Below are 27,090 nucleotides of genomic sequence, written 5' to 3' on the forward strand. Positions count from 1 at the left end.
TTTTCTAGTACTAAGCTGTGAGCATGGTTGCTTCTGCTGTAAATGTAGGCATTTCAGAACAGAAGTCATGTGACTGAATGACTTTTGCAGCCAGCAAAGCGGCCATCCAGGAACTGCAGATCAGGCCATTGCATTACAGCTGAAAGTATTGCCCCATTTGGACAGGCTAATTTGATCTTCTCTGAACTAGGACAACATTGGATAATACTTATAACAAATACTAATAGTTCTCACTTACCTATGTCCACTGGCTTTAATATTCGTACACAAGGTAGTCTCCCATGAGACTGACAAAAATTGCCAGGCTGACTATATTTCAAGTCATCCCGGCGGGGTATTGGGTAAAGTTTTCAACAGCAATAATCACCTCAGTAAACCTCATAGACTAAAATGCCGCTGCGAAAGGATGACTTAAAGTCCTCCAACATTAACTGGACTGGTTTAGCACTCACAACACATGGTCCATCATTTCTCCACCCTCAGGGGGTGTACAGTCATACAAAGATGCAAGTGATTGGCTTCTTGACCCAAACCGACCTTTCCATGAGGTCACAGCTGTACAAGGACCATAAGCCATATGAAAACATGATCTATATGTCTTCAATGAGTTATTGCTAGGCAAATGAAGCTTCAGTCTCTGTCAGCACAGAATTGTGATGCATCTACCTGTCACTCAAAGCCGTCCACTCCTCAATAAACAGAACGTTAAGCTGTTGAAAACTGTTTATTTTAACCACTATGTCATTGTAATGGACAGGAAATTTGTCAGTAGGGACCAACTTGTTTTCTAGTACTAAGCTGTGAGCATTCTTCCTTCTGCTGTAAATGTGGGCATTTCAGAATAGAAGTCAATGGTGACTGAATGACTTTTGCAGCCAGCATCAAGCGGCCATTCCAGGACTGCAGATCAGGCATTGCATACAGCGAAAGTACTACCCATTTGGACAGGCTAATTTGATCATTCTGCTGAACTAGGACACATGGATAAATACTTATAACAAGATACTAATAGTTCTCACTTACCTATGTCACTGGCTTTATATCATACACAAGAAAGTCTCCCATGAGACTGACAAAAATTGCCAGAGCTGACTATATTTCAAGTCATCCCGGCGGGGTATTGGTAAAGTTTTCAACCAGCATAAATCACGTCTCAGTAAAACCTCATAGACTATGAAAATGCCGCTGCGAAAGATGACTTAAAGTCCTCCACATTAAACTGGACCTGGTTTAGCACTTACAACACATGGTGCATCATTTCTCCACCCTCAGGGGGTGTACAGTCATACAGAAGATGCAAGTGATTGGCTTCTTGACCCAAACTGACCTTCCATGAGGTCACAGCTGTACAAGGACCATAAGCCATATGAAACATGATCTATATCTTCAATGAGTTTATTGCTAGGCAAATGAAGTCTTCAGTCTATGTCAGCCACAGATATGTGATGCATCTACCTGTCACTCAAAGCCGTCCACTCCTCAATAAAACAGAACGTTAAGCTGTTGAAAACTGTTTATTTTAACCACTATGTCATTGTAATGGACAGGAAATTTGTCAGTAGGGACCAAACTGTTTTCTAGTACTAAGCTGTGAGCATGGTTGCTTCTGCTGTAAATGTGGCATTTCAGAATAGAAGTCAATGGTGACTGAATGACTTTTTTTTGCAGCCACATCCAGCGGCCATTGCATTAACAGCTGAAAGTATACACCATTTGGACAGGCTAATTTGATCATTCTGCTGACTAGGACAACATTGGATAAATATTATAACAAGATACAATAGTTTCACATTACCTATGTCAACTGGCTTTAATATTCATACACAAGGTAAGTCTCCCCATGAGACTGACAAAAATTGCCAGAGCTGACTATATTTCAAGTCATCCCGGCGGGGTATTGGGTAAGTTTTCAACCAGCAATAATCACGTCTCAGTAAAACCTCATAGACTAGAAAAAGCCGCTGCGAAAGGATGACTTAAAGTCCTCCAACATTAAACTGGACCTGGTTTAGCACTCACAAACAGACATGGTCCATCATTTTCTCCACCCTCAGGGGGTGTACAGTCATACAGAAGATGCAAGTGATTGGCTTCTTGACCCAAACTGACCTTTCCATGAGGTCACAGCTGTACAAGGACCATAAGCCATATGAAACATGATCTATATATGTCTCAATGAGTTATTGCTAGGCAAATGAAGTCTTCAGTCTATGTCAGCCACAGAATATGTGATGCATCTACCTGTCACTCAAAGCCGTCCACTCCTCAATAAAACAGAACGTTAAGCTGTTGAAAACTGTTTATTTTAACCACTATGTCATTGTAATGGACAGGAAATTTGTCAGTAGGGACCAAACTTGTTTTCTAGTACTAAGCTGTGAGCATTTGCTTCCTTCTGCTTAAATGTGGGCATTTCAGAATAGAAGTCAATGGTGACTGAATGACTTTTGCAGCCAGCATCAAGCGTCCATTCGGAACTGCAGATCAGGCCATTGCATTACAGCTGAAAGTACTGCACCATTTGGACAGGCTAATTTGATCATTCTGCTGAACTAGGACAACATTGGATAAATACTTATAACAAGATACTAATAGTTCTCACTTACCTATGTCAACTGGCTTTAATATTCATACACAAGTAAAGTCTCCCATGAGACTGACAAAAATTGCCAGAGCTGACTATATTTCAAGTCATCCGGCGGGGTATTGGGTAAAGTTTTCAACCAGCAATAATCACGTCTCAGTAAAACCTCATAGACTATGAAAATGCCGCTGCGAAAGGATGACTTAAAGTCCTCCAACATTAAACTGGACCTGGTTTAGCACTTACAACAGACATGGTGCATCATTTCTCCACCCTCAGGGGTGTACAGTCATACAGAAGATGCAAGTGATTGGCTTCTTGACCCAAACTGACCTTTCCATGAGGTCACAGCTGTACAAGGACCATAAGCCATATGAAACATGATCTATATGTTTCAATGAGTTATTGCTAGGCAAATGAAGTCTTCAGTCTATGTCAGCCACAGAATATGTGATGCATCTACCTGTCACTCAAAGCCGTCCACTCCTCAATAAAACAGAACGTTAAGCTGTTGAAAACTGTTTATTTTAACCACTATGTCATTGTAATGGACAGGAAATTTGTCAGTAGGGACCAAACTTGTTTTCTAGTACTAAGCTGTGAGCATGGTTGCTTCTGCTGTAAATGTGGGCATTTCAGAATAGAAGTCAATGGTGACTGAATGACTTTTGCAGCCAGCATCAAGCGGCCATTCCAGGAACTGCAGATCAGGCCATTGCATTACAGCTGAAAGTACTACACCATTTGGACAGGCTAATTTGATCATTCTGCTGAACTAGGACAACATTGGATAAATACTTATAACAAGATACTAATAGTTCTCATTTACCTATGTCAACTGGCTTTAATATTCATACACAGAGTAAAGTCTCCCATGAGACTGACAAAAATTGCCAGAGCTGACTATATTTCGAGTCATCCCGGCGGGGTATTGGGTAAAGTTTTCAACCAGCAATAATCACGTCTCAGTAAAACCTCATAGACTATGAAAATGCCGCTGCGAAAGGATGACTTAAAGTCCTCCAACATTAAACTGGACCTGGTTTAGCACTCACAACAGACATGGTCCATCATTTCTCCACCCTCAGGGGGTGTACAGTCATACAGAAGATGCAAGTGATTGGCTTCTTGACCAAAACTGACCTTTCCATGAGGTCACAGCTGTACAAGGACCATAAGCCATATGAAACATGATCTATATTCTTCAATGAGTTATTGCTAGGCAAATGAAGTCTTCAGTCTATGTCAGCCACAGAATATGTGATGCATCTACCTGTCACTCAAAGCCGTCCACTCCTCAATAAAACAGAACGTTAAGCCTTAAAACTGTTGAAAACTGTTTATTTTAACCACTATGTCATTGTAATGGACAGGAAATTTGTCAGTAGGGACCAAACTTGTTTTCTAGTACTAAGCTGTGAGCATTCTTCCTTCTGCTGTAAATGTGGGCATTTCAGAATAGAAGTCAATGGTGACTGAATGACTTTTGCAGCCAGAATTTTTTCAGAAGGGACCAAACCTGTTTTCTAGTACTAAGCTGTGAGCATGGTTGCTTCTGCTGTAAATGTAGGCATTTCAGAACAGAAGTCAATGGTGACTGAATGACTTTTGCAGCCAGCATCAAGCGGCCATTCCAGGAACTGCAGATCAGGCCATTGCATTACAGCTGAAAGTACTGCACCATTTGGACAGGCTAATTTGATCATTCTGCTGAACTAGGACAACATTGGATAAATACTTATAACAAGATACTAATAGTTCTCACTTACCTATGTCAACTGGCTTTAATATTCATACACAAGGTAAAGTCTCCCATGAGACTGACAAAAATTGCCAGAGCTGACTATATTTCAAGTCATCCCGGCGGGGTATTGGGTAAAGTTTTCAACTAGCAATAATCACGTCTCAGTAAAACCTCATAGACTATGAAAATGCCGCTGCGAAAGGATGCCCTAAAGTCCTCCAACATTAAACTGGACCTGGTTTAGCACTCACAACAGACATGGTGCATAATTTCTCCAACCTCAGGGGGTGTACAGTCATACAGAAGATGCAAGTGATTGGCTTCTTGACCCAAACTGACCTTTCCATGAGGTCACAGCTGTAAAAGGACCATAAGCCATATGAAACATTATCTATGTGTTTTCAATGAGTTATTGCTAGGCAAATGAAGTCTTCAGTCTATGTCAGCCACAGAATATGTGATGCATCTACCTGTCACTCAAAGCCGTCCACTCCTCAATAAAACAGAACGTTAAGCGGTTGAAAACTGTTTATTTTAACCACTATGTCATTGTAATGGACAGGAAATTTGTCAGTAGGGACCAAACTTGTTTTCTAGTACTAAGCTGTGAGCATTCTTCCTTCTGCTGTAAATGTGGGCATTTCAGAATAGAAGTCAATGGTGACTGAATGACTTTTGCAGCCAGCATCAAGCGGCCATTCCAGGAACTGCAGATCAGGCCATTGCATTACAGCTGAAAGTACTGCACCATTTGGACAGGCTAATTTGATCATTCTGCTGAACTAGGACAACATTGGATAAATACTTATAACAAGATACTAATAGTTCTCACTTACCTATGTCAACAGGCTTTAATATTCATACACAAGGTAAAGTCTCCCATGAGACTGACAAAAATTGCCAGAGCTGACTATATTTCAAGTCATCCCGGCGGGGTATTGGGTAAAGTTTTCAACCAGCAATAATCACGTCTCAGTAAAACCTCATAGACTATGAAAATGCCGCTGCGAAAGGATGACTTAAAGTCCTCCAACATTAAACTGGACCTGGTTTAGCACTTACAACAGACATGGTGCATCATTTCTCCACCCTCAGGGGGTGTACAGTCATACAGAAGATGCAAGTGATTGGCTTCTTGACCCAAACTGACCTTTCCATGAGGTCACAGCTGTACAAGGACCATAAGCCATATGAAACATGATCTATATGTCTTCAATGAGTTATTGCTAGGCAAATGAAGTCTTCAGTCTATGTCAGCCACAGAATATGTGATGCATCTACCTGTCACTCAAAGCCGTCCACTCCTCAATAAAACAGAACATTAAGCCTTAAAACTGTTGAAAACTGTTTATTTTAACCACTATGTCATTGTAATGGACAGGAAATTTGTCAGTAGGGACCAAACTTGTTTTCTAGTACTAAGCTGTGAGCATGGTTGCTTCTGCTGTAAATGTGGGCATTTCAGAATAGAAGTCAATGGTGACTGAATGACTTTTGCAGCCAGCATCAAGCGGCCATTCCAGGAACTGCAGATCAGGCCATTGCATTACAGCTGAAAGTACTACACCATTTGGACAGGCTAATTTGATCATTCTGCTGAACTAGGACAACATTGGATAAATACTTATAACAAGATACTAATAGTTCTCATTTACCTATGTCAACTGGCTTTAATATTCATACACAGAGTAAAGTCTCCCATGAGACTGACAAAAATTGCCAGAGCTGACTATATTTCGAGTCATCCCGGCGGGGTATTGGGTAAAGTTTTCAACCAGCAATAATCACGTCTCAGTAAAACCTCATAGACTATGAAAATGCCGCTGCGAAAGGATGACTTAAAGTCCTCCAACATTAAACTGGACCTGGTTTAGCACTTACAACAGACATGGTCCATCATTTCTCCACCCTCAGGGGGTGTACAGTCATACAGAAGATGCAAGTGATTGGCTTCTTGACCCAAACTGACCTTTCCATGAGGTCACAGCTGTACAAGGACCATAAGCCATATGAAACATGATCTATATTCTTCAATGAGTTATTGCTAGGCAAATGAAGTCTTCAGTCTATGTCAGCCACAGAATATGTGATGCATCTACCTGTCACTCAAAGCCGTCCACTCCTCAATAAAACAGAACTTAAGCCTTAAAACTGTTGAAAACTGTTTATTTTAACCACTATGTCATTGTAATGGACAGGAAATTTGTCAGTAGGGACCAAACTTGTTTTCTAGTACTAAGCTGTGAGCATGGTTGCTTCTGCTGTAAATGTGGGCATTTCAGAATAGAAGTCAATGGTGACTGAATGACTTTTGCAGCCAGAATTTTTCAGTAGGGACCAAACCTGTTTTCTAGTACTAAGCTGTGAGCATGGTTGCTTCTGCTGTAAATGTAGGCATTTCAGAACAGAAGTCAATGGTGACTGAATGACTTTTGCAGCCAGCATCAAGCGGCCATTCCAGGAACTGCAGATTTGGCCATTGCATTACAGCTGAAAGTACTGCACCATTTGGACAGGCTAATTTGATCATTCTGCTGAACTAGGACAACATTGGATAAATACTTATAACAAGATACTAATAGTTCTCACTTACCTATGTCAACTGGCTTTAATATTCATACACAAGGTAAAGTCTCCCATGAGACTGACAAAAATTGCCAGAGCTGACTATATTTCAAGTCATCCCGGCGGGGTATTGGGTAAAGTTTTCAACCAGCAATAATCACGTCTCAGTAAAACCTCATAGACTATGAAAATGCCGCTGCGAAAGGATGCCCTAAAGTCCTCCAACATTAAACTGGACTTGGTTTAGCACTCACAACAGACATGGTCCATCATTTCTCCACCCTCAGGGGGTGTACAGTCATACAGAAGATGCAAGTGATTGGCTTCTTGACCCAAACTGACCTTTCCATGAGGTCACAGCTGTACAAGGACCATAAGCCATATGAAACATGATCTATATGTTTTCAATGAGTTATTGCTAGGCAAATGAAGTCTTCAGTCTATGTCAGCCACAGAATATGTGATGCATCTACCTGTCACTCAAAGCCGTCCACTCCTCAATAAAACAGAACGTTAAGCTGTTGAAAACTGTTTATTTTAACCACTATGTCATTGTAATGGACAGGAAATTTGTCAGTAGGGACCAAACTTGTTTTCTAGTACTAAGCTGTGAGCATGGTTGCTTCTGCTGTAAAGGTGGGCATTTCAGAACAGAAGTCAATGGTGACTGAATGACTTTTGCAGCCAGCATCAAGCGGCCATTCCAGGAACTGCAGATTTGGCCATTGCATTACAGCTGAAAGTACTGCACCATTTGGACAGGCTAATTTGATCATTCTGCTGAACTAGGACAACATTGGATAAATACTTATAACAAGATACTAATAGTTCTCACTTACCTATGTCAACTGGCTATAATATTCATACACAAGGTAAAGTCTCCCATGAGACTGACAAAAATTGCCAGAGCTGACTATATTTCAAGTCATCCCGGCGGGGTATTGGGTAAAGTTTTCAACCAGCAATAATCACGTCTCAGTAAAACCTCATAGACTATGAAAATGCCGCTGCGAAAGGATGACTTAAGTCCTCCAACATTAAACTGGACCTGGTTTAGCACTCACAACAGACATGGTGCATCATTTCTCCACCCTCAGGGGTGTACAGTCATACAGAAGATGCAAGTGATTGGCTTCTTGACCCAAACTGACCTTTCCATGAGGTCACAGCTGTACAAGGACCATAAGCCATATGAAACATGATCTATATGTCTTCAATGAGTTATTGCTAGGCAAATGAAGTCTTCAGTCTATGTCAGCCACAGAATATGTGATGCATCTACCTGTCACTCAAAGCCGTCCACTCCTCAATAAAACAGAACGTTAAGCCTTAAAACTGTTGAAAATGTTTATTTTAACCACTATGTCATTGTAATGGACAGGAAATTTGTCAGTAGGGACCAAACTTGTTTTCTAGTACTAAGCTGTGAGCATGGTTGCTTCTGCTGTAAATGTGGGCATTTCAGAATAGAAGTCAATGGTGACTGAATGACTTTTGCAGCCAGCATCAAGCGGCCATTCCAGGAACTGCAGATTTGGCCATTGCATTACAGCTGAAAGTACTGCACCATTTGGACAGGCTAATTTGATCATTCTGCTGAACTAGGACAACATTGGATAAATACTTATAACAAGATACTAATAGTTCTCACTTACCTATGTCAACTGGCTTTAATATTCATACACAAGGTAAAGTCTCCCATGAGACTGACAAAAATTGCCAGAGCTGACTATATTTCAAGTCATCCCGGCGGGGTATTGGGTAAAGTTTTCAACCAGCAATAATCACGTCTCAGTAAAACCTCATAGACTATGAAAATGCCGCTGCGAAAGGATGCTTAAAGTCCTCCAACATTAAACTGGACCTGGTTTAGCACTTACAACAGACATGGTCCATCATTTCTCCACCCTCAGGGGGTGTACAGTCATACAGAAGATGCAAGTGATTGGCTTCTTGACCCAAACTGACCTTTCCATGAGGTCACAGCTGTACAAGGACCATAAGCCATATGAAACATGATCTATATGTCTTCAATGAGTTATTGCTAGGCAAATGAAGTCTTCAGTCTATGTCAGCCACAGAATATGTGATGCATCTACCTGTCACTCAAAGCCGTCCACTCCTCAATAAAACAGAACATTAAGCCTTAAAACTGTTGAAAACTGTTTATTTTAACCACTATGTCATTGTAATGGACAGGAAATTTGTCAGTAGGGACCAAACTTGTTTTCTAGTACTAAGCTGTGAGCATGGTGCTTCTGCTGTAAATGTGGGCATTTCAGAATAGAAGTCAATGGTGACTGAATGACTTTTGCAGCCAGAAATTTTTCAGTAGGGACCAAACCTGTTTTCTAGTACTAAGCTGTGAGCATGGTTGCTTCTGCTGTAAATGTAGGCATTTCAGAACAGAGTCAATGGTGACTGAATGACTTTTGCAGCCAGCATCAAGCGGCCATTCCAGGAACTGCAGATCAGGCCATTGCATTACAGCTGAAAGTACTGCACCATTTGGACAGGCTAATTTGATCATTCTGCTGAACTAGGACAACATTGGATAAATACTTATAACAAGATACTAATAGTTCTCACTTACCTATGTCAACTGGCTTTAATATTCATACACAAGGTAAAGTCTCCCATGAGACTGACAAAAATTGCCAGAGCTGACTATATTTCAAGTCATCCTGGCGGGGTATTGGGTAAAGTTTTCAACCAGCAATAATCACGTCTCAGTAGAACCTCATAGACTATGAAAATGCCGCTGCGAAAGGATGCCCTAAAGTCCTCCAACATTAAACTGGACCTGGTTTAGCACTCACAACAGACATGGTCCATCATTTCTCCACCCTCAGGGGGTGTACAGTCATACAGAAGATGCAAGTGATTGGCTTCTTGACCAAAACTGACCTTTCCATGAGGTCACAGCTGTACAAGGACCATAAGCCATATGAAACATGATCTATATGTTTTCAATGAGTTATTGCTAGGCAAATGAAGTCTTCAGTCTATGTCAGCCACAGAATATGTGATGCATCTACCTGTCACTCAAAGCCGTCCACTCCTCAATAAAACAGAACGTTAAGCCTTAAAACTGTTGAAAACTGTTTATTTTAACCACTATGTCATTGTAATGGACAGGAAATTTGTCAGTAGGGACCAAACTTGTTTTCTAGTACTAAGCTGTGAGCATGGTTGCTTCTGCTGTAAATGTGGGCATTTCAGAATAGAAGTCAATGGTGACTGAATGACTTTTGCAGCCAGAATTTTTTCAGAAGGGACCAAACCTGTTTTCTAGTACTAAGCTGTGAGCATGGTTGCTTCTGCTGTAAATGTAGGCATTTCAGAACAGAAGTCAATGGTGACTGAATGACTTTTGCAGCCAGCATCAAGCGGCCATTCCAGGAACTGCAGATTGGCCATTGCATTACAGCTGAAAGTACTGCACCATTTGGACAGGCTAATTTGATCATTCTGCTGAACTAGGACAACATTGGATAAATACTTATAACAAGATACTAATAGTTCTCACTTACCTATGTCCACTGGCTTTAATATTCATACACAAGTAAAGTCTCCCATGAGACTGACAAAAATTGCCAGAGCTGACTATATTTCAAGTCATCCCGGCGGGGTATTGGGTAAAGTTTTCAACCAGCAATAATCACGTCTCAGTAAAACCTCATAGACTATGAAAATGCCGCTGCGAAAGGATGACTTAAAGTCCTCCAACATTAAACTGGACCTGGTTTAGCACTCACAACAGACATGGTGCATAATTTCTCCACCCTCAGGGGGTGTACAGTCATACAGAAGATGCAAGTGATTGGCTTCTTGACCAAACTGACCTTTCCATGAGGTCACAGCTGTACAAGGACCATAAGCCATATGAAACATGATCTATATGTTTCAATGAGTTATTGCTAGGCAAATGAAGTCTTCAGTCTATGTCAGCCACAGAATATGTGATGCATCTACCTGTCACTCAAAGCCGTCCACTCCTCAATAAAACAGAACGTTAAGCTGTTGAAAACTGTTTATTTTAACCACTATGTCATTGTAATGGACAGGAAATTTGTCAGTAGGGACCAAACTTGTTTTCTAGTACTAAGCTGTGAGCATTTGCTTCTGCTGTAAATGTGGGCATTTCAGAATAGAAGTCAATGGTGACTGAATGACTTTTGCAGCCAGAAATTTTTTCAGAAGGGACCAAACCTGTTTTCTAGTACTAAGCTGTGAGCATGGTTGCTTCTGCTGTAAATGTAGGCATTTCAGAACAGAAGTCAATGGTGACTGAATGACTTTTGCAGCCAGCATCAAGCGGCCATTCCAGGAACTGCAGATCAGGCCATTGCATTACAGCTGAAAGTACTGCACCATTTGGACAGGCTAATTTGATCATTCTGCTGAACTAGGACAACATTGGATAAATAATTATAACAAGATACTAATAGTTCTCACTTACCTATGTCAACTGGCTTTAATATTCATACACAAGGTAAAGTCTCCCATGAGACTGACAAAAATTGCCAGAGCTGACTATATTTCAAGTCATCCCGGCGGGGTATTGGGTAAAGTTTTCAACCAGCAATAATCACGTCTCAGTAAAACCTCATAGACTATGAAAATGCCGCTGCGAAAGGATGACTTAAAGTCCTCCAACATTAAACTGGACCTGGTTTAGCACTCACAACAGACATGGTCCATCATTTCTCCACCCTCAGGGGATGTAAAGTCATACAGAAGATGCAAGTGATTGGCTTCTTGACCAAAACTGACCTTTCCATGAGGTCACAGCTGTACAAGGACCATAAGCCATATGAAACATGATCTATATGTTTTCAATGAGTTATTGCTAGGCAAATGAAGTCTTCAGTCTATGTCAGCCACAGAATATGTGATGCATCTACCTGTCACTCAAAGCCGTCCACTCCTCAATAAAACAGAACGTTAAGCTGTTGAAAACTGTTTATTTTAACCACTATGTCATTGTAATGGACAGGAAATTTGTCAGTAGGGACCAAACTTGTTTTCTAGTACTAAGCTGTGAGCATGGTTGCTTCTGCTGTAAATGTGGCATTTCAGAATAGAAGTCAATGGTGACTGAATGACTTTTGCAGCCAGCATCAAGCGGCCATTCCAGGAACTGCAGATCAGGCCATTGCATTACAGCTGAAAGTACTGCACCATTTGGACAGGCTAATTTGATCATTCTGCTGAACTAGGACAACATTGGATAAATACTTATAACAAGATACTAATAGTTCTCACTTACCTATGTCAACTGGCTTTAATATTCATACACAAGTAAAGTCTCCCATGAGACTGACAAAAATTGCCAGAGCTGACTATATTTCAAGTCATCCCGGCGGGGTATTGGGTAAAGTTTTCAACCAGCAATAATCACGTCTCAGTAAAACCTCATAGACTATGAAAATGCCGCTGCGAAAGGATGCCTTAAAGTCCTCCAACATTAAACTGGACCTGGTTTAGCACTCACAACAGACATGGTGCATCATTTCTCCACCCTCAGGGGGTGTACAGTCATACAGAAGATGCAAGTGATTGGCTTCTTGACCCAAACTGACCTTTCCATGAGGTCACAGCTGTACAAGGACCATAAGCCATATGAAACATGATCTATATGTTTCAATGAGTTATTGCTAGGCAAATGAAGTCTTCAGTCTATGTCAGCCACAGAATATGTGATGCATCTACCTGTCACTCAAAGCCGTCCACTCCTCAATAAAACAGAACGTTAAGCCTTGAAAACTGTTTATTTTAACCACTATGTCATTGTAATGGACAGGAAATTTGTCAGTAGGGACCAAACTTGTTTTCTAGTACTAAGCTGTGAGCATTTCTTCTGCTGTAAATGTGGGCATTTCAGAATAGAAGTCAATGGTGACTGAATGACTTTTGCAGCCAGAAATTTTTCAGTAGGGACCAAACCTGTTTTCTAGTACTAAGCTGTGAGCATGGTTGCTTCTGCTGTAAATGTAGGCATTTCAGAATAGAAGTCAATGGTGACTGAATGACTTTTGCAGCCAGCATCAAGCGGCCATTCCAGGAACTGCAGATTTGGCCATTGCATTACAGCTGAAAGTACTGCACCATTTGGACAGGCTAATTTGATCATTCTGCTGAACTAGGACAACATTGGATAAATACTTATAACAAGATACTAATAGTTCTCACTTACCTATGTCAACTGGCTTTAATATTCATACACAAGGTAAAGTCTCCCATGAGACTGACAAAAATTGCCAGAGCTGACTATATTTCAAGTCATCCCGGCGGGGTATTGGGTAAAGTTTTCAACCAGCAATAATCACGTCTCAGTAAAACCTCATAGACTATGAAAATGCCGCTGCGAAAGGATGACTTAAAGTCCTCCAACATTAACTGGACCTGGTTTAGCACTCACAACAGACATGGTGCATCATTTCTCCACCCTCAGGGGGTGTACAGTCATACAGAAGATGCAAGTGATTGGCTTCTTGACCAAAACTGACCTTTCCATGAGGTCACAGCTGTACAAGGACCATAAGCCATATGAAACATGATCTATATGTTTTCAATGAGTTATTGCTAGGCAAATGAAGTCTTCAGTCTATGTCAGCCACAGAATATGTGATGCATCTACCTGTCACTCAAAGCCGTCCACTCCTCAATAAAACAGAACGTTAAGCCTTAAAACTGTTGAAAACTGTTTATTTTAACCACTATGTCATTGTAATGGACAGGAAATTTGTCAGTAGGGACCAAACTTGTTTTCTAGTACTAAGCTGTGAGCATGGTTGCTTCTGCTGTAAATGTGGGCATTTCAGAATAGAAGTCAATGGTGACTGAATGACTTTTGCAGCCAGAAATCTTTTCAGAAGGGACCAAACCTGTTTTCTAGTACTAAGCTGTGAGCATGGTTGCTTCTGCTGTAAATGTAGGCATTTCAGAACAGAAGTCAATGGTGACTGAATGACTTTTGCAGCCAGCATCAAGCGGCCATTCCAGGAACTGCAGATCAGGCCATTGCATTACAGCTGAAAGTACTACACCATTTGGACAGGCTAATTTGATCATTCTGCTGAACTAGGACAACATTGGATAAATACTTATAACAAGATACTAATAGTTCTCACTTACCTATGTCCACTGGCTTTAATATTCATACACAAGGTAAAGTCTCCCATGAGACTGACAAAAATTGCCAGAGCTGACTATATTTCAAGTCATCCCGGCGGGGTATTGGGTAAAGTTTTCAACCAGCAATAATCACGTCTCAGTAAAACCTCATAGACTATGAAAATGCCGCTGCGAAAGGATGACTTAAAGTCCTCCAACATTAAACTGGACCTGGTTTAGCACTCACAACAGACATGGTCCATCATTTCTCCACCCTCAGGGGGTGTACAGTCATACAGAAGATGCAAGTGATTGGCTTCTTGACCCAAACTGACCTTTCCATGAGGTCACAGCTGTACAAGGACCATAAGCCATATGAAACATGATCTATATGTCTTCAATGAGTTATTGCTAGGCAAATGAAGTCTTCAGTCTATGTCAGCCACAGAATATGTGATGCATCTACCTGTCACTCAAAGCCGTCCACTCCTCAATAAAACAGAACGTTAAGCTGTTGAAAACTGTTTATTTTAACCACTATGTCATTGTAATGGACAGGAAATTTGTCAGTAGGGACCAAACTTGTTTTCTAGTACTAAGCTGTGAGCATGGTTGCTTCTGCTGTAAATGTGGGCATTTCAGAATAGAAGTCAATGGTGACTGAATGACTTTTGCAGCCAGCATCAAGCGGCCATTCCAGGAACTGCAGATTTGGCCATTGCATTACAGCTGAAAGTACTGCACCATTTGGACAGGCTAATTTGATCATTCTGCTGAACTAGGACAACATTGGATAAATACTTATAACAAGATACTAATAGTTCTCACTTACCTATGTCAACTGGCTTTAATATTCATACACAAGTAAAGTCTCCCATGAGACTGACAAAAATTGCCAGAGCTGACTATATTTCAAGTCATCCCGGCGGGGTATTGGGTAAAGTTTTCAACCAGCAATAATCACGTCTCAGTAAAACCTCATAGACTATGAAAATGCCGCTGCGAAAGGATGCTAAAGTCCTCCAACATTAAACTGGACCTGGTTTAGCACTCACAACAGACATGGTCATCATTTCTCCACCCTCAGGGGGTGTACAGTCATACAGAAGATGCAAGTGATTGGCTTCTTGACCAAACTGACCTTTCCATGAGGTCACAGCTGTACAAGGACCATAAGCCATATGAAACATGATCTATATGTCTTCAATGAGTTATTGCTAGGCAAATGAAGTCTTCAGTCTATGTCAGCCACAGAATATGTGATGCATCTACCTGTCACTCAAAGCCGTCCACTCCTCAATAAAACAGAACGTTAAGCTGTTGAAAACTGTTTATTTTAACCACTATGTCATTGTAATGGACAGGAAATTTGTCAGTAGGGACCAAACTTGTTTTCTAGTACTAAGCTGTGAGCATTCTTCTTCTGCTGTAAATGTGGGCATTTCAGAATAGAAGTCAATGGTGACTGAATGACTTTTGCAGCCAGAATCTTTTCAGAAGGGACCAAACCTGTTTTCTAGTACTAAGCTGTGAGCATGGTTGCTTCTGCTGTAAATGTAGGCATTTCAGAACAGAAGTCAATGGTGACTGAATGACTTTTGCAGCCAGCATCAAGCGGCCATTCCAGGAACTGCAGATTTGGCCATTGCATTACAGCTGAAAGTACTGCACCATTTGGACAGGCTAATTTGATCATTCTGCTGAACTAGGACAACATTGGATAAATACTTATAACAAGATACTAATAGTTCTCACTTACCTATGTCAACAGGCTTTAATATTCATACACAAGGTAAAGTCTCCCATGAGACTGACAAAAATTGCCAGAGCTGACTATATTTCAAGTCATCCCGGCGGGGTATTGGGTAAAGTTTTCAACCAGCAATAATCACGTCTCAGTAAAACCTCATAGACTATAAAAATGCCGCTCCGAAAGGATGACTTAAAGTCCTCCAACATTAAACTGGACCTGGTTTAGCACTTACAACAGACATGGTGCATCATTTCTCCACCCTCAGGGGGTGTACAGTCATACAGAAGATGCAAGTGATTGGCTTCTTGACCCAAACTGACCTTTCCATGAGGTCACAGCTGTACAAGGACCATAAGCCATATGAAACATGATCTATATGTCTTCAATGAGTTATTGCTAGGCAAATGAAGTCTTCAGTCTATGTCAGCCACAGAATATGTGATGCATCTACCTGTCACTCAAAGCCGTCCACTCCTCAATAAAACAGAACATTAAGCCTTAAAACTGTTGAAAAATGTTTATTTTAACCACTATGTCATTGTAATGGACAGGAAATTTGTCAGTAGGGACCAAACTTGTTTTCTAGTACTAAGCTGTGAGCATGGTTGCTTCTGCTGTAAATGTGGGCATTTCAGAATAGAAGTCAATGGTGACTGAATGACTTTTGCAGCCAGAATTTTTTCAGAAGGGACCAAACCTGTTTTCTAGTACTAAGCTGTGAGCATGGTTGCTTCTGCTGTAAATGTAGGCATTTCAGAACAGAAGTCAATGGTGACTGAATGACTTTTGCAGCCAGCATCAAGCGGCCATTCCAGGAACTGCAGATCAGGCCATTGCATTACAGCTGAAAGTACTGCACCATTTGGACAGGCTAATTTGATCATTCTGCTGAACTAGGACAACATTGGATAAATACTTATAACAAGATACTAATAGTTCTCACTTACCTATGTCAACTGGCTTTAATATTCATACACAAGGTAAAGTCTCCCATGAGACTGACAAAAATTGCCAGAGCTGACTATATTTCAAGTCATCCCGGCGGGGTATTGGGTAAAGTTTTCAACTAGCAATAATCACGTCTCAGTAAAACCTCATAGACTATGAAAATGCCGCTGCGAAAGGATGCCCTAAAGTCCTCCAACATTAAACTGGACCTGGTTTAGCACTCACAACAGACATGGTCCATCATTTCTCCACCCTCAGGGGGTGTACAGTCATACAGAAGATGCAAGTGATTGGCTTCTTGACCCAAACTGACCTTTCCATGAGGTCACAGCTGTACAAGGACCATAAGCCATATGAAACATGATCTATATGTCTTCAATGAGTTATTGCTAGGCAAATGAAGTCTTCAGTCTATGTCAGCCACAGAATATGTGATGCATCTACCTGTCACTCAAAGCCGTCCACTCCTCAATAAAACAGAACGTTAAGCTGTTGAAAACTGTTTATTTTAACCACTATGTCATTGTAATGGACAGGAAATTTGTCAGTAGGGACCAAACTTGTTTTCTAGTACTAAGCTGTGAGCATGGTTGCTTCTGCTGTAAATGTGGGCATTTCAGAATAGAAGTCAATGGTGACTGAATGACTTTTGCAGCCAGCATCAAGCGGCCATTCCAGGAACTGCAGATTTGGCCATTGCATTACAGCTGAAAGTACTGCACCATTTGGACAGGCTAATTTGATCATTCTGCTGAACTAGGACAACATTGGATAAATACTTATAACAAGATACTAATAGTTCTCACTTACCTATGTCAACTGGCTTTAATATTCATACACAAGTAAAGTCTCCCATGAGACTGACAAAAATTGCCAGAGCTGACTATATTTCAAGTCATCCGGCGGGGTATTGGGTAAAGTTTTCAACCAGCAATAATCACGTCTCAGTAAAACCTCATAGACTATGAAAATGCCGCTGCGAAAGGATGACTTAAAGTCCTCCAACATTAAACTGGACCTGGTTTAGCACTCACAACAGACATGGTGCATAATTTCTCCACCCTCAGGGGGTGTACAGTCATACAGAAGATGCAAGTGATTGGCTTCTTGACCAAACTGACCTTTCCATGAGGTCACAGCTGTACAAGGACCATAAGCCATATGAAACATGATCTATATGTTTTCAATGAGTTATTGCTAGGCAAATGAAGTCTTCAGTCTATGTCAGCCACAGAATATGTGATGCATCTACCTGTCACTCAAAGCCGTCCACTCCTCAATAAAACAGAACGTTAAGCTGTTGAAAACTGTTTATTTTAACCACTATGTCATTGTAATGGACAGGAAATTTGTCAGTAGGGACCAAACTTGTTTTCTAGTACTAAGCTGTGAGCATGGTTGCTTCTGCTGTAAATGTGGGCATTTCAGAATAGAAGTCAATGGTGACTGAATGACTTTTGCAGCCAGAAATCTTTTCAGAAGGGACCAAACCTGTTTTCTAGTACTAAGCTGTGAGCATGGTTGCTTCTGCTGTAAATGTAGGCATTTCAGAACAGAAGTCAATGGTGACTGAATGACTTTTGCAGCCAGCATCAAGCGGCCATTCCAGGAACTGCAGATTTGGCCATTGCATTACAGCTGAAAGTACTGCACCATTTGGACAGGCTAATTTGATCATTCTGCTGAACTAGGACAACATTGGATAAATACTTATAACAATATACAAATAGTTCTCACTTACCTATGTCCACTGGCTTTAATATTCATACACAAGGTAAAGTCTCCCATGAGACTGACAAAAATTGCCAGAGCTGACTATATTTCAAGTCATCCCGGCGGGGTATTGGGTAAAGTTTTCAACCAGCAATAATCACGTCTCAGTAAAACCTCATAGACTATGAAAATGCCGCTGCGAAAGGATGCTCCAAACTCCTCCAACATTAAACTGGACTTGGTTTAGCACTTACAACAGACATGGTCCATCATTTCTCCACCCTCAGGGGGTGTACAGTCATACAGAAGATGCAAGTGATTGGCATCTTGACCCAAACTGACCTTTCCATGAGGTCACAGCTGTACAAGGACCATAAGCCATATGAAACATGATCTATATGTCTTCAATGAGTTATTGCTAGGCAAATGAAGTCTTCAGTCTATGTCAGCCACAGAATATGTGATGCATCTACCTGTCACTCAAAGCCGTCCACTCCTCAATAAAACAGAACATTAAGCCTTAAAACTGTTGAAAACTGTTTATTTTAACCACTATGTCATTGTAATGGACAGGAAATTTGTCAGTAGGGACCAAACTTGTTTTCTAGTACTAAGCTGTGAGCATGGTTGCTTCTGCTGTAAATGTGGGCATTTCAGAATAGAAGTCAATGGTGACTGAATGACTTTTGCAGCCAGAAATTTTTCAGAAGGGACCAAACCTGTTTTCTAGTACTAAGCTGTGAGCATGGTTGCTTCTGCTGTAAATGTAGGCATTTCAGAACAGAAGTCAATGGTGACTGAATGACTTTTGCAGCCAGCATCAAGCGGCCATTCCAGGAACTGCAGATTTGGCCATTGCATTACAGCTGAAAGTACTACACCATTTGGACAGGCTAATTTGATCATTCTGCTGAACTAGGACAACATTGGATAAATACTTATAACAAGATACTAATAGTTCTCACTTACCTATGTCACTGGCTTTAATATTCATACACAAGGTAAAGTCTCCCATGAGACTGACAAAAATTGCCAGAGCTGACTATATTTCAAGTCATCCCGGCGGGGTATTGGGTAAAGTTTTCAACCAGCAATAATCACGTCTCAGTAAAACCTCATAGACTATGAAAATGCCGCTGCGAAAGGATGCTTAAAGTCCTCCAACATTAAACTGGACCTGGTTTAGCACTCACAACAGACATGGTCCATCATTTCTCCACCCTCAGGGGGTGTACAGTCATACAGAAGATGCAAGTGATTGGCTTCTTGACCCAAACTGACCTTTCCATGAGGTCACAGCTGTACAAGGACCATAAGCCATATGAAACATGATCTATATGTCTTCAATGAGTTATTGCTAGGCAAATGAAGTCTTCAGTCTATGTCAGCCACAGAATATGTGATGCATCTACCTGTCACTCAAAGCCGTCCACTCCTCAATAAACAGAACTTAAGCCTTAAAACTGTTGAAAACTGTTTATTTTAACCACTATGTCATTGTAATGGACAGGAAATTTGTCAGTAGGGACCAAACTTGTTTTCTAGTACTAAGCTGTGAGCATGGTTGCTTCTGCTGTAAATGTGGGCATTTCAGAATAGAAGTCAATGGTGACTGAATGACTTTTGCAGCCAGAAATCTTTTCAGAAGGGACCAAACCTGTTTTCTAGTACTAAGCTGTGAGCATTGTTCCTTCTGCTGTAAATGTGGGCATTTCAGAATAGAAGTCAATGGTGACTGAATGACTTTTGCAGCCAGCATCAAGCGGCCATTCCAGGAACTGCAGATTTGGCCATTGCATTACAGCTGAAAGTACTACACCATTTGGACAGGCTAATTTGATCATTCTGCTGAACTAGGACAACATTGGATAAATAATTATAACAAGAAACTAATAACTCTCACTTACCTATGTCAACTGGCTTTAATATTCATACACAGAGTAAAGTCTCCCATGAGACTGACAAAAATTGCCAGAGCTGACTATATTTCAAGTCATCCCGGCGGGGTATTGGGTAAAGTTTTCAACCAGCAATAATCACGTCTCAGTAAAACCTCATAGACTATGAAAATGCCGCTGCGAAAGGATGACTTAAAGTCCTCCAACATTAAACTGGACCTGGTTTAGCACTTACAACAGACATGGTCCATCATTTCTCCACCCTCAGGGGGTGTACAGTCATACAGAAGATGCAAGTGATTGGCTTCTTGACCCAAACTGACCTTTCCATGAGGTCACAGCTGTACAAGGACCATAAGCCATATGAACATGATCTATATGTCTTCAATGAGTTATTGCTAGGCAAATGAAGTCTTCAGTCTATGTCAGCCACAGAATATGTGATGCATCTACCTGTCACTCAAAGCCGTCCACTCCTCAATAAAACAGAACATTAAGCTGTTGAAAACTGTTTATTTTAACCACTATGTCATTGTAATGGACAGGAAATTTGTCAGTAGGGACCAAACTTGTTTTCTAGTACTAAGCTGTGAGCATTCTTCCTTCTGCTGTAAATGTGGGCATTTCAGAATAGAAGTCAATGGTGACTGAATGACTTTTGCAGCCAGAATTTTTTCAGTAGGGACCAAACCTGTTTTCTAGTACTAAGCTGTGAGCATGGTGCTTCTGCTGTAAATGTAGGCATTTCAGAACAGAAGTCAATGGTGACTGAATGACTTTTGCAGCCAGCATCAAGCGGCCATTCCAGGAACTGCAGATCAGGCCATTGCATTACAGCTGAAAGTACTGCACCATTTGGACAGGCTAATTTGATCATTCTGCTGAACTAGGACAACATTGGATAAATACTTATAACAAGATACTAATAGTTCTCACTTACCTATGTCACTGGCTTTAATATTCATACACAAGGTAAAGTCTCCCATGAGACTGACAAAAATTGCCAGAGCTGACTATATTTCAAGTCATCCCGGCGGGGTATTGGGTAAAGTTTTCAACCAGCAATAATCACGTCTCAGTAAAACCTCATAGACTATGAAAATGCCGCTGCGAAAGGATGCCTAAAGTCCTCCAACATTAAACTGGACCTGGTTTAGCACTCACAACAGACATGGTCCATCATTTCTCCACCCTCAGGGGGTGTACAGTCATACAGAAGATGCAAGTGATGGCTTCTTGACCCAAACTGACCTTTCCATGAGGTCACAGCTGTACAAGGACCATAAGCCATATGAAACATGATCTATATGTTTCAATGAGTTATTGCTAGGCAAATGAAGTCTTCAGTCTATGTCAGCCACAGAATATGTGATGCATCTACCTGTCACTCAAAGCCGTCCACTCCTCAATAAAACAGAACGTTAAGCCTAAAACTGTTGAAAACTGTTTATTTTAACCACTATGTCATTGTAATGGACAGGAATTTGTCAGTAGGGACCAAACTTGTTTTCTAGTACTAAGCTGTGAGCATGGTTGCTTCTGCTGTAAATGTGGGCATTTCAGAATAGAAGTCAATGGTGACTGAATGACTTTTGCAGCCAGCATCAAGCGGCCATTCCAGGAACTGCAGATTTGGCCATTGCATTACAGCTGAAAGTACTGCACCATTTGGACAGGCTAATTTGATCATTCTGCTGAACTAGGACAACATTGGATAAATACTTATAACAAGATACTAATAGTTCTCACTTACCTATGTCAACTGGCTTTAATTTCATACACAAAGTAAAGTCTCCCATGAGACTGACAAAAATTGCCAGAGCTGACTATATTTCAAGTCATCCCGGCGGGGTATTGGGTAAAGTTTTCAACCAGCAATAATCACGTCTCAGTAAAACCTCATAGACTATGAAAATGCCGCTGCGAAAGGATGACTTAAAGTCCTCCAACATTAAACTGGACTGGTTTAGCACTACAACAGACATGGTGCATAATTCTCCACCCTCAGGGGGTGTACAGTCATACAGAAGATGCAAGTGATTGGCTTCTTGACCAAACTGACCTTTCCATGAGGTCACAGCTGTACAAGGACCATAAGCCATATGAAACATGATCTATATGTTTTCAATGAGTTATTGCTAGGCAAATGAAGTCTTCAGTCTATGTCAGCCACAGAATATGTGATGCATCTACCTGTCACTCAAAGCCGTCCACTCCTCAATAAAACAGAACGTTAAGCCTTAAAACTGTTGAAAACTGTTTATTTTAACCACTATGTCATTGTAATGGACAGGAAATTTGTCAGTAGGGACCAAACTTGTTTTCTAGTACTAAGCTGTGAGCATGGTTGCTTCTGCTGTAAATGTGGGCATTTCAGAATAGAAGTCAATGGTGACTGAATGACTTTTGCAGCCAGAAATCTTTTCAGAAGGGACCAAACCTGTTTTCTAGTACTAAGCTGTGAGCATGGTTGCTTCTGCTGTAAATGTAGGCATTTCAGAACAGAAGTCAATGGTGACTGAATGACTTTTGCAGCCAGCATCAAGCGGCCATTCCAGGAACTGCAGATTTGGCCATTGCATTACAGCTGAAAGTACTGCACCATTTGGACAGGCTAATTTGATCATTCTGCTGAACTAGGACAACATTGGATAAATACTTATAACAATATACAAATAGTTCTCACTTACCTATGTCCACTGGCTTTAATATTCATACACAAGTAAAGTCTCCATGAGACTGACAAAAATTGCCAGAGCTGACTATATTTCAAGTCATCCCGGCGGGGTATTGGGTAAAGTTTTCAACCAGCAATAATCACGTCTCAGTAAAACCTCATAGACTATGAAAATGCCGCTGCGAAAGGATGACTCCAAAGTCCTCCAACATTAAACTGGACTGGTTTAGCACTTACAACAGACATGGTCCATCATTTCTCCACCCTCAGGGGGTGTACAGTCATACAGAAGATGCAAGTGATTGGCTTCTTGACCCAAACTGACCTTTCCATGAGGTCACAGCTGTACAAGGACCATAAGCCATATGAAACATGATCTATATGTCTTCAATGAGTTATTGCTAGGCAAATGAAGTCTTCAGTCTATGTCAGCCACAGAATATGTGATGCATCTACCTGTCACTCAAAGCCGTCCACTCCTCAATAAAACAGAACATTAAGCCTTAAAACTGTTGAAAACTGTTTATTTTAACCACTATGTCATTGTAATGGACAGGAAATTTGTCAGTAGGGACCAAACTTGTTTTCTAGTACTAAGCTGTGAGCATGGTTGCTTCTGCTGTAAATGTGGGCATTTCAGAATAGAAGTCAATGGTGACTGAATGACTTTTGCAGCCAGAAATTTTTCAGTAGGGACCAAACCTGTTTTCTAGTACTAAGCTGTGAGCATGGTTGCTTCTGCTGTAAATGTAGGCATTTCAGAACAGAAGTCAATGGTGACTGAATGACTTTTGCAGCCAGCATCAAGCGGCCATTCCAGGAACTGCAGATTTGGCCATGCATTACAGCTGAAAGTACTACACCATTTGGACAGGCTAATTTGATCATTCTGCTGAACTAGGACAACATTGGATAAATACTTATAACAAGATACTAATAGTTCTCACTTACCTATGTCCACTGGCTTTAATATCATACACAAGGTAAAGTCTCCCATGAGACTGACAAAAATGCCAGAGCTGACTATATTTCAAGTCATCCCGGCGGGGTATTGGGTAAAGTTTTCAACCAGCAATAATCACGTCTCAGTAAAACCTCATAGACTATGAAAATGCCGCTGCGAAAGGATGCTCCAAACTCCTCAACATTAAACTGGACTTGGTTTAGCACTCAACAGACATGGTGCATCATTTCTCCACCCTCAGGGGGTGTACAGTCATACAGAAGATGCAAGTGATTGGCTTCTTGACCCAAACTGACCTTTCCATGAGGTCACAGCTGTACAAGGACCATAAGCCATATGAAACATGATCTATATGTCTCAATGAGTTATTGCTAGGCAAATGAAGTCTTCAGTCTATGTCAGCCACAGAATATGTGATGCATCTACCTGTCACTCAAAGCGTCCACTCCTCAATAAAACAAACATTAAGCCTTAAAACTGTTGAAAACTGTTTATTTTAACCACTATGTCATTGTAATGGACAGGAAATTTGTCAGTAGGGACCAAACTGTTTTCTAGTACTAAGCTGTGAGCATGGTTCTTCTGCTGTAAATGTGGGCATTTCAGAATAGAAGTCAATGGTGACTGAATGACTTTTGCAGCCAGAAATCTTTTCAGAAGGGACCAAACCTGTTTTCTAGTACTAAGCTGGGAAATGGTTGCTTCTGCTGTAAATGTGGGCATTTCAGAACAGAAGTCAATGGTGATGAATGATTTTGCAGCCAGCATCAAGCGGCCATTCCAGGAACTGCAGATTTGGCATTGCATTACAGCTGAAAGTACTACACCATTTGGACAGGCTAATTTGATCATTCTGCTGAACTAGGACAACATTGGATAAATACTTATAACAAGATACTAATAGTTCTCACTTACCTATGTCAACTGGCTTTAATATTCATACACAAGGTAAAGTCTCCCATGAGACTGACAAAAATTGCCAGAGCTGACTATATTTCAAGTCACCCGGCGGGGTATTGGGTAAAGTTTTCAACCAGCAATAATCACGTCTCAGTAAAACCTCATAGACTATGAAAATGCCGCTGCGAAAGGATGATTAAAGTCCTCCAACATTAAACTGGACTTGGTTTAGCACTTACAACAGACATGGTCCATCATTTCCCACCCTCAGGGGGTGTACAGTCATACAGAAGATGCAAGTGATTGGCTTCTTGACCCAAACTGACCTTCCATGAGGTCACAGCTGTACAAGGACATAAGCCATATGAAACCATGATCTATAGTTTCAATGAGTTATTGCTAGGCAAATGAAGTCTTCAGTCTATGTCAGCCACAGAATATGTGATGCATCTACCTGTCACTCAAAGCCGTCCATCCTCAATAAAACAGAACGTTAAGCTTAAAACTGTTGAAAACTGTTTATTTTAACCACTATGTCATTGTAATGGACAGGAAATTTGCAGTAGGGACCAAACCTGTTTCTAGTACTAAGCTGTGAGCATGGTTGCTTCTGCTGTAATGTGGGCATTTCAGAATAGAAGCAATGGTGACTGAATGACTTTTGCAGCCAGAAATTTTTTCAGAAGGGCACCAAACCTGTTTTCTAGTACTAAGCTGTGAGCATGGTTGCTTCTGCTGTAAATGTAGGCATTTCAGAACAGAAGTCAATGGTGACTGAATGACTTTTGCAGCCAGCATCAAGCGGCCATTCCAGGAACTGCAGATCAGGCATTGCATTACAGCTGAAAGTACTGCACACCATTTGGACAGGCTAATTTGATCATTCTGCTGAACTAGGACAACATTGGATAAATACTTATAACAAGATACTAATAGTTCTCACTTACCTATGTCACTGGCTTTAATATTCATACACAAGGTAAAGTCTCCCATGAGACTGACAAAAATTGCCAGAGCTGACTATATTTCAAGTCACGGCGGGGCGGGTATTGGGTAAAGTTTTCAACTAGCAATAATCACGTCTCAGTAAAACCTCATAGACTATGAAAAATGCCGCTGCGAAAGGATGACTTAAAGTCCTCCAACATTAAACTGGACCTGGTTTAGCACTTACAAACAACAGACATGTGCATCATTTCTCCACCCTCGGGGGGTGTACAGTCATACAGAAGATGCAAGTGATTGGCTTCTTGACCCAAACTGACCTTTCCATGAGGTCAAAGCTGTACAAGGACCATAAGCCATATGAAACATGATCTATAGTCTTCAATGAGTTATTGCTAGGCAAATGAAGTCTTCAGTCTATGTCAGCCACAGAAATGTGATGCATCTACCTGTCACTCAAAGCCGTCCACTCCTCAAAAAACAGAACATTTAAGCCTTTGTGAAAACTGTTTTTTTAACCACTATGTCATTGTAATGGACAGGAAATTTGTCAGTAGGGACCCAAACTTGTTTTCATAGATAAGATGTGAGCAGCATGGTTGCTTTCTGGGGCTTACCTGTGTAAATGTGGCATTTCAGAATAGAAGTCAATGGTGACTGAATGACTTTTGCAGCCAGCATCAAGCGGCCATTCCAGGAACTGCAGATCAGGCCATTGCATTACAGCTGAAAGTACTGCACCATTTGGACAGGCTAATTTGATCATTCTGCTGAACTAGGACAACATTGGATAAATACTATAACAAGATACTAATAGTTCTCATTACCTATGTCAACTGGCTTTAAATTCATACACAAGGTAAAGTCTCCATGAGACTGACAAAAATTGCCAGAGCTGACTATATTTCAAGTCATCCGGCGGGGTGGTATTGGGTAAAGTTTTCAACCAGCAATAATCACGTCTCAGTAAAACCTCATAGACTATGAAAATGCCGCTGCGAAAGGATGACTTAACGTCCCAACATTAAACTGGACTTGGTTTAGCACTTACAACAGACATGGTCCATCATTTCTCCACCCTAAGGGGGGTACAGTCATACAGAAGATGCAAGTGATTGGCTTCTTGACCAAACTGACCTTTCCATGAGGTCACAGCTGTACAAGGACCATAAGCCATATGAAACATGATCTATCTTCTCAATGAGTTATTGCTAGGCAAATGAAGTCTTCAGTCTATGTCAGCCACAGATAATGTGATGCATCTACCTGTCACTCAAAGC

At 41.0% G+C, this 27,090-nt stretch overlaps 30 non-coding genes and 1 pseudogene across 30 annotated transcripts; all 31 read right to left on the minus strand.

The window, feature by feature from the left end:
• Positions 1-275: 275 nt before the first annotated feature.
• On the minus strand, positions 276-408 carry LOC116676500 (uncharacterized; annotated as a pseudogene).
• Positions 409-1,057: 649 nt separating this feature from the next.
• LOC116676497 (U4 spliceosomal RNA) lies at positions 1,058-1,196 on the minus strand. The gene has a single exon (XR_004328729.1). It is a non-coding gene; the product is annotated as a U4 spliceosomal RNA (small nuclear RNA).
• Positions 1,197-1,833: 637 nt separating this feature from the next.
• Positions 1,834-1,973, minus strand: LOC116676499 (U4 spliceosomal RNA). The gene has a single exon (XR_004328731.1). It is a non-coding gene; the product is annotated as a U4 spliceosomal RNA (small nuclear RNA).
• A 671-nt stretch (positions 1,974-2,644) lies between these two features.
• Positions 2,645-2,784, minus strand: LOC116676494 (U4 spliceosomal RNA). The gene has a single exon (XR_004328726.1). It is a non-coding gene; the product is annotated as a U4 spliceosomal RNA (small nuclear RNA).
• A 668-nt stretch (positions 2,785-3,452) lies between these two features.
• On the minus strand, positions 3,453-3,593 carry LOC116676489 (U4 spliceosomal RNA). Its single transcript, XR_004328721.1, has one exon. It is a non-coding gene; the product is annotated as a U4 spliceosomal RNA (small nuclear RNA).
• A 799-nt stretch (positions 3,594-4,392) lies between these two features.
• LOC116676471 (U4 spliceosomal RNA) lies at positions 4,393-4,533 on the minus strand. Its single transcript, XR_004328704.1, has one exon. It is a non-coding gene; the product is annotated as a U4 spliceosomal RNA (small nuclear RNA).
• Positions 4,534-5,203: 670 nt separating this feature from the next.
• LOC116676503 (U4 spliceosomal RNA) lies at positions 5,204-5,344 on the minus strand. Its single transcript, XR_004328733.1, has one exon. It is a non-coding gene; the product is annotated as a U4 spliceosomal RNA (small nuclear RNA).
• Positions 5,345-6,022: 678 nt separating this feature from the next.
• On the minus strand, positions 6,023-6,163 carry LOC116676490 (U4 spliceosomal RNA). Its single transcript, XR_004328722.1, has one exon. It is a non-coding gene; the product is annotated as a U4 spliceosomal RNA (small nuclear RNA).
• A 797-nt stretch (positions 6,164-6,960) lies between these two features.
• LOC116676472 (U4 spliceosomal RNA) lies at positions 6,961-7,101 on the minus strand. The gene has a single exon (XR_004328705.1). It is a non-coding gene; the product is annotated as a U4 spliceosomal RNA (small nuclear RNA).
• Positions 7,102-7,771: 670 nt separating this feature from the next.
• Positions 7,772-7,912, minus strand: LOC116676473 (U4 spliceosomal RNA). The gene has a single exon (XR_004328706.1). It is a non-coding gene; the product is annotated as a U4 spliceosomal RNA (small nuclear RNA).
• A 675-nt stretch (positions 7,913-8,587) lies between these two features.
• Positions 8,588-8,728, minus strand: LOC116676474 (U4 spliceosomal RNA). Its single transcript, XR_004328707.1, has one exon. It is a non-coding gene; the product is annotated as a U4 spliceosomal RNA (small nuclear RNA).
• A 797-nt stretch (positions 8,729-9,525) lies between these two features.
• On the minus strand, positions 9,526-9,666 carry LOC116676491 (U4 spliceosomal RNA). The gene has a single exon (XR_004328723.1). It is a non-coding gene; the product is annotated as a U4 spliceosomal RNA (small nuclear RNA).
• A 798-nt stretch (positions 9,667-10,464) lies between these two features.
• Positions 10,465-10,605, minus strand: LOC116676475 (U4 spliceosomal RNA). Its single transcript, XR_004328708.1, has one exon. It is a non-coding gene; the product is annotated as a U4 spliceosomal RNA (small nuclear RNA).
• A 789-nt stretch (positions 10,606-11,394) lies between these two features.
• Positions 11,395-11,535, minus strand: LOC116676476 (U4 spliceosomal RNA). The gene has a single exon (XR_004328709.1). It is a non-coding gene; the product is annotated as a U4 spliceosomal RNA (small nuclear RNA).
• Positions 11,536-12,203: 668 nt separating this feature from the next.
• On the minus strand, positions 12,204-12,344 carry LOC116676477 (U4 spliceosomal RNA). The gene has a single exon (XR_004328710.1). It is a non-coding gene; the product is annotated as a U4 spliceosomal RNA (small nuclear RNA).
• Positions 12,345-13,131: 787 nt separating this feature from the next.
• LOC116676478 (U4 spliceosomal RNA) lies at positions 13,132-13,272 on the minus strand. Its single transcript, XR_004328711.1, has one exon. It is a non-coding gene; the product is annotated as a U4 spliceosomal RNA (small nuclear RNA).
• An 800-nt stretch (positions 13,273-14,072) lies between these two features.
• LOC116676479 (U4 spliceosomal RNA) lies at positions 14,073-14,213 on the minus strand. The gene has a single exon (XR_004328712.1). It is a non-coding gene; the product is annotated as a U4 spliceosomal RNA (small nuclear RNA).
• Positions 14,214-14,882: 669 nt separating this feature from the next.
• On the minus strand, positions 14,883-15,023 carry LOC116676480 (U4 spliceosomal RNA). The gene has a single exon (XR_004328713.1). It is a non-coding gene; the product is annotated as a U4 spliceosomal RNA (small nuclear RNA).
• Positions 15,024-15,810: 787 nt separating this feature from the next.
• Positions 15,811-15,951, minus strand: LOC116676493 (U4 spliceosomal RNA). Its single transcript, XR_004328725.1, has one exon. It is a non-coding gene; the product is annotated as a U4 spliceosomal RNA (small nuclear RNA).
• Positions 15,952-16,751: 800 nt separating this feature from the next.
• LOC116676482 (U4 spliceosomal RNA) lies at positions 16,752-16,892 on the minus strand. The gene has a single exon (XR_004328715.1). It is a non-coding gene; the product is annotated as a U4 spliceosomal RNA (small nuclear RNA).
• Positions 16,893-17,561: 669 nt separating this feature from the next.
• On the minus strand, positions 17,562-17,701 carry LOC116676502 (U4 spliceosomal RNA). The gene has a single exon (XR_004328732.1). It is a non-coding gene; the product is annotated as a U4 spliceosomal RNA (small nuclear RNA).
• A 792-nt stretch (positions 17,702-18,493) lies between these two features.
• On the minus strand, positions 18,494-18,634 carry LOC116676481 (U4 spliceosomal RNA). The gene has a single exon (XR_004328714.1). It is a non-coding gene; the product is annotated as a U4 spliceosomal RNA (small nuclear RNA).
• Positions 18,635-19,433: 799 nt separating this feature from the next.
• Positions 19,434-19,574, minus strand: LOC116676483 (U4 spliceosomal RNA). Its single transcript, XR_004328716.1, has one exon. It is a non-coding gene; the product is annotated as a U4 spliceosomal RNA (small nuclear RNA).
• Positions 19,575-20,372: 798 nt separating this feature from the next.
• Positions 20,373-20,513, minus strand: LOC116676484 (U4 spliceosomal RNA). The gene has a single exon (XR_004328717.1). It is a non-coding gene; the product is annotated as a U4 spliceosomal RNA (small nuclear RNA).
• A 789-nt stretch (positions 20,514-21,302) lies between these two features.
• On the minus strand, positions 21,303-21,443 carry LOC116676486 (U4 spliceosomal RNA). The gene has a single exon (XR_004328718.1). It is a non-coding gene; the product is annotated as a U4 spliceosomal RNA (small nuclear RNA).
• Positions 21,444-22,115: 672 nt separating this feature from the next.
• On the minus strand, positions 22,116-22,256 carry LOC116676487 (U4 spliceosomal RNA). The gene has a single exon (XR_004328719.1). It is a non-coding gene; the product is annotated as a U4 spliceosomal RNA (small nuclear RNA).
• Positions 22,257-23,052: 796 nt separating this feature from the next.
• LOC116676492 (U4 spliceosomal RNA) lies at positions 23,053-23,192 on the minus strand. The gene has a single exon (XR_004328724.1). It is a non-coding gene; the product is annotated as a U4 spliceosomal RNA (small nuclear RNA).
• Positions 23,193-23,990: 798 nt separating this feature from the next.
• On the minus strand, positions 23,991-24,130 carry LOC116676496 (U4 spliceosomal RNA). Its single transcript, XR_004328728.1, has one exon. It is a non-coding gene; the product is annotated as a U4 spliceosomal RNA (small nuclear RNA).
• Positions 24,131-24,919: 789 nt separating this feature from the next.
• On the minus strand, positions 24,920-25,059 carry LOC116676488 (U4 spliceosomal RNA). Its single transcript, XR_004328720.1, has one exon. It is a non-coding gene; the product is annotated as a U4 spliceosomal RNA (small nuclear RNA).
• Positions 25,060-25,850: 791 nt separating this feature from the next.
• Positions 25,851-25,993, minus strand: LOC116676498 (U4 spliceosomal RNA). Its single transcript, XR_004328730.1, has one exon. It is a non-coding gene; the product is annotated as a U4 spliceosomal RNA (small nuclear RNA).
• Positions 25,994-26,675: 682 nt separating this feature from the next.
• Positions 26,676-26,817, minus strand: LOC116676495 (U4 spliceosomal RNA). Its single transcript, XR_004328727.1, has one exon. It is a non-coding gene; the product is annotated as a U4 spliceosomal RNA (small nuclear RNA).
• Between the last annotated feature and the right edge of the window lie 273 nt (positions 26,818-27,090).

The sequence above is a fragment of the Etheostoma spectabile genome, unplaced genomic scaffold, assembly GCF_008692095.1.
Source record: "Etheostoma spectabile isolate EspeVRDwgs_2016 unplaced genomic scaffold, UIUC_Espe_1.0 scaffold00003213, whole genome shotgun sequence".
Taxonomy (NCBI): Eukaryota; Metazoa; Chordata; class Actinopteri; order Perciformes; family Percidae; genus Etheostoma; species Etheostoma spectabile.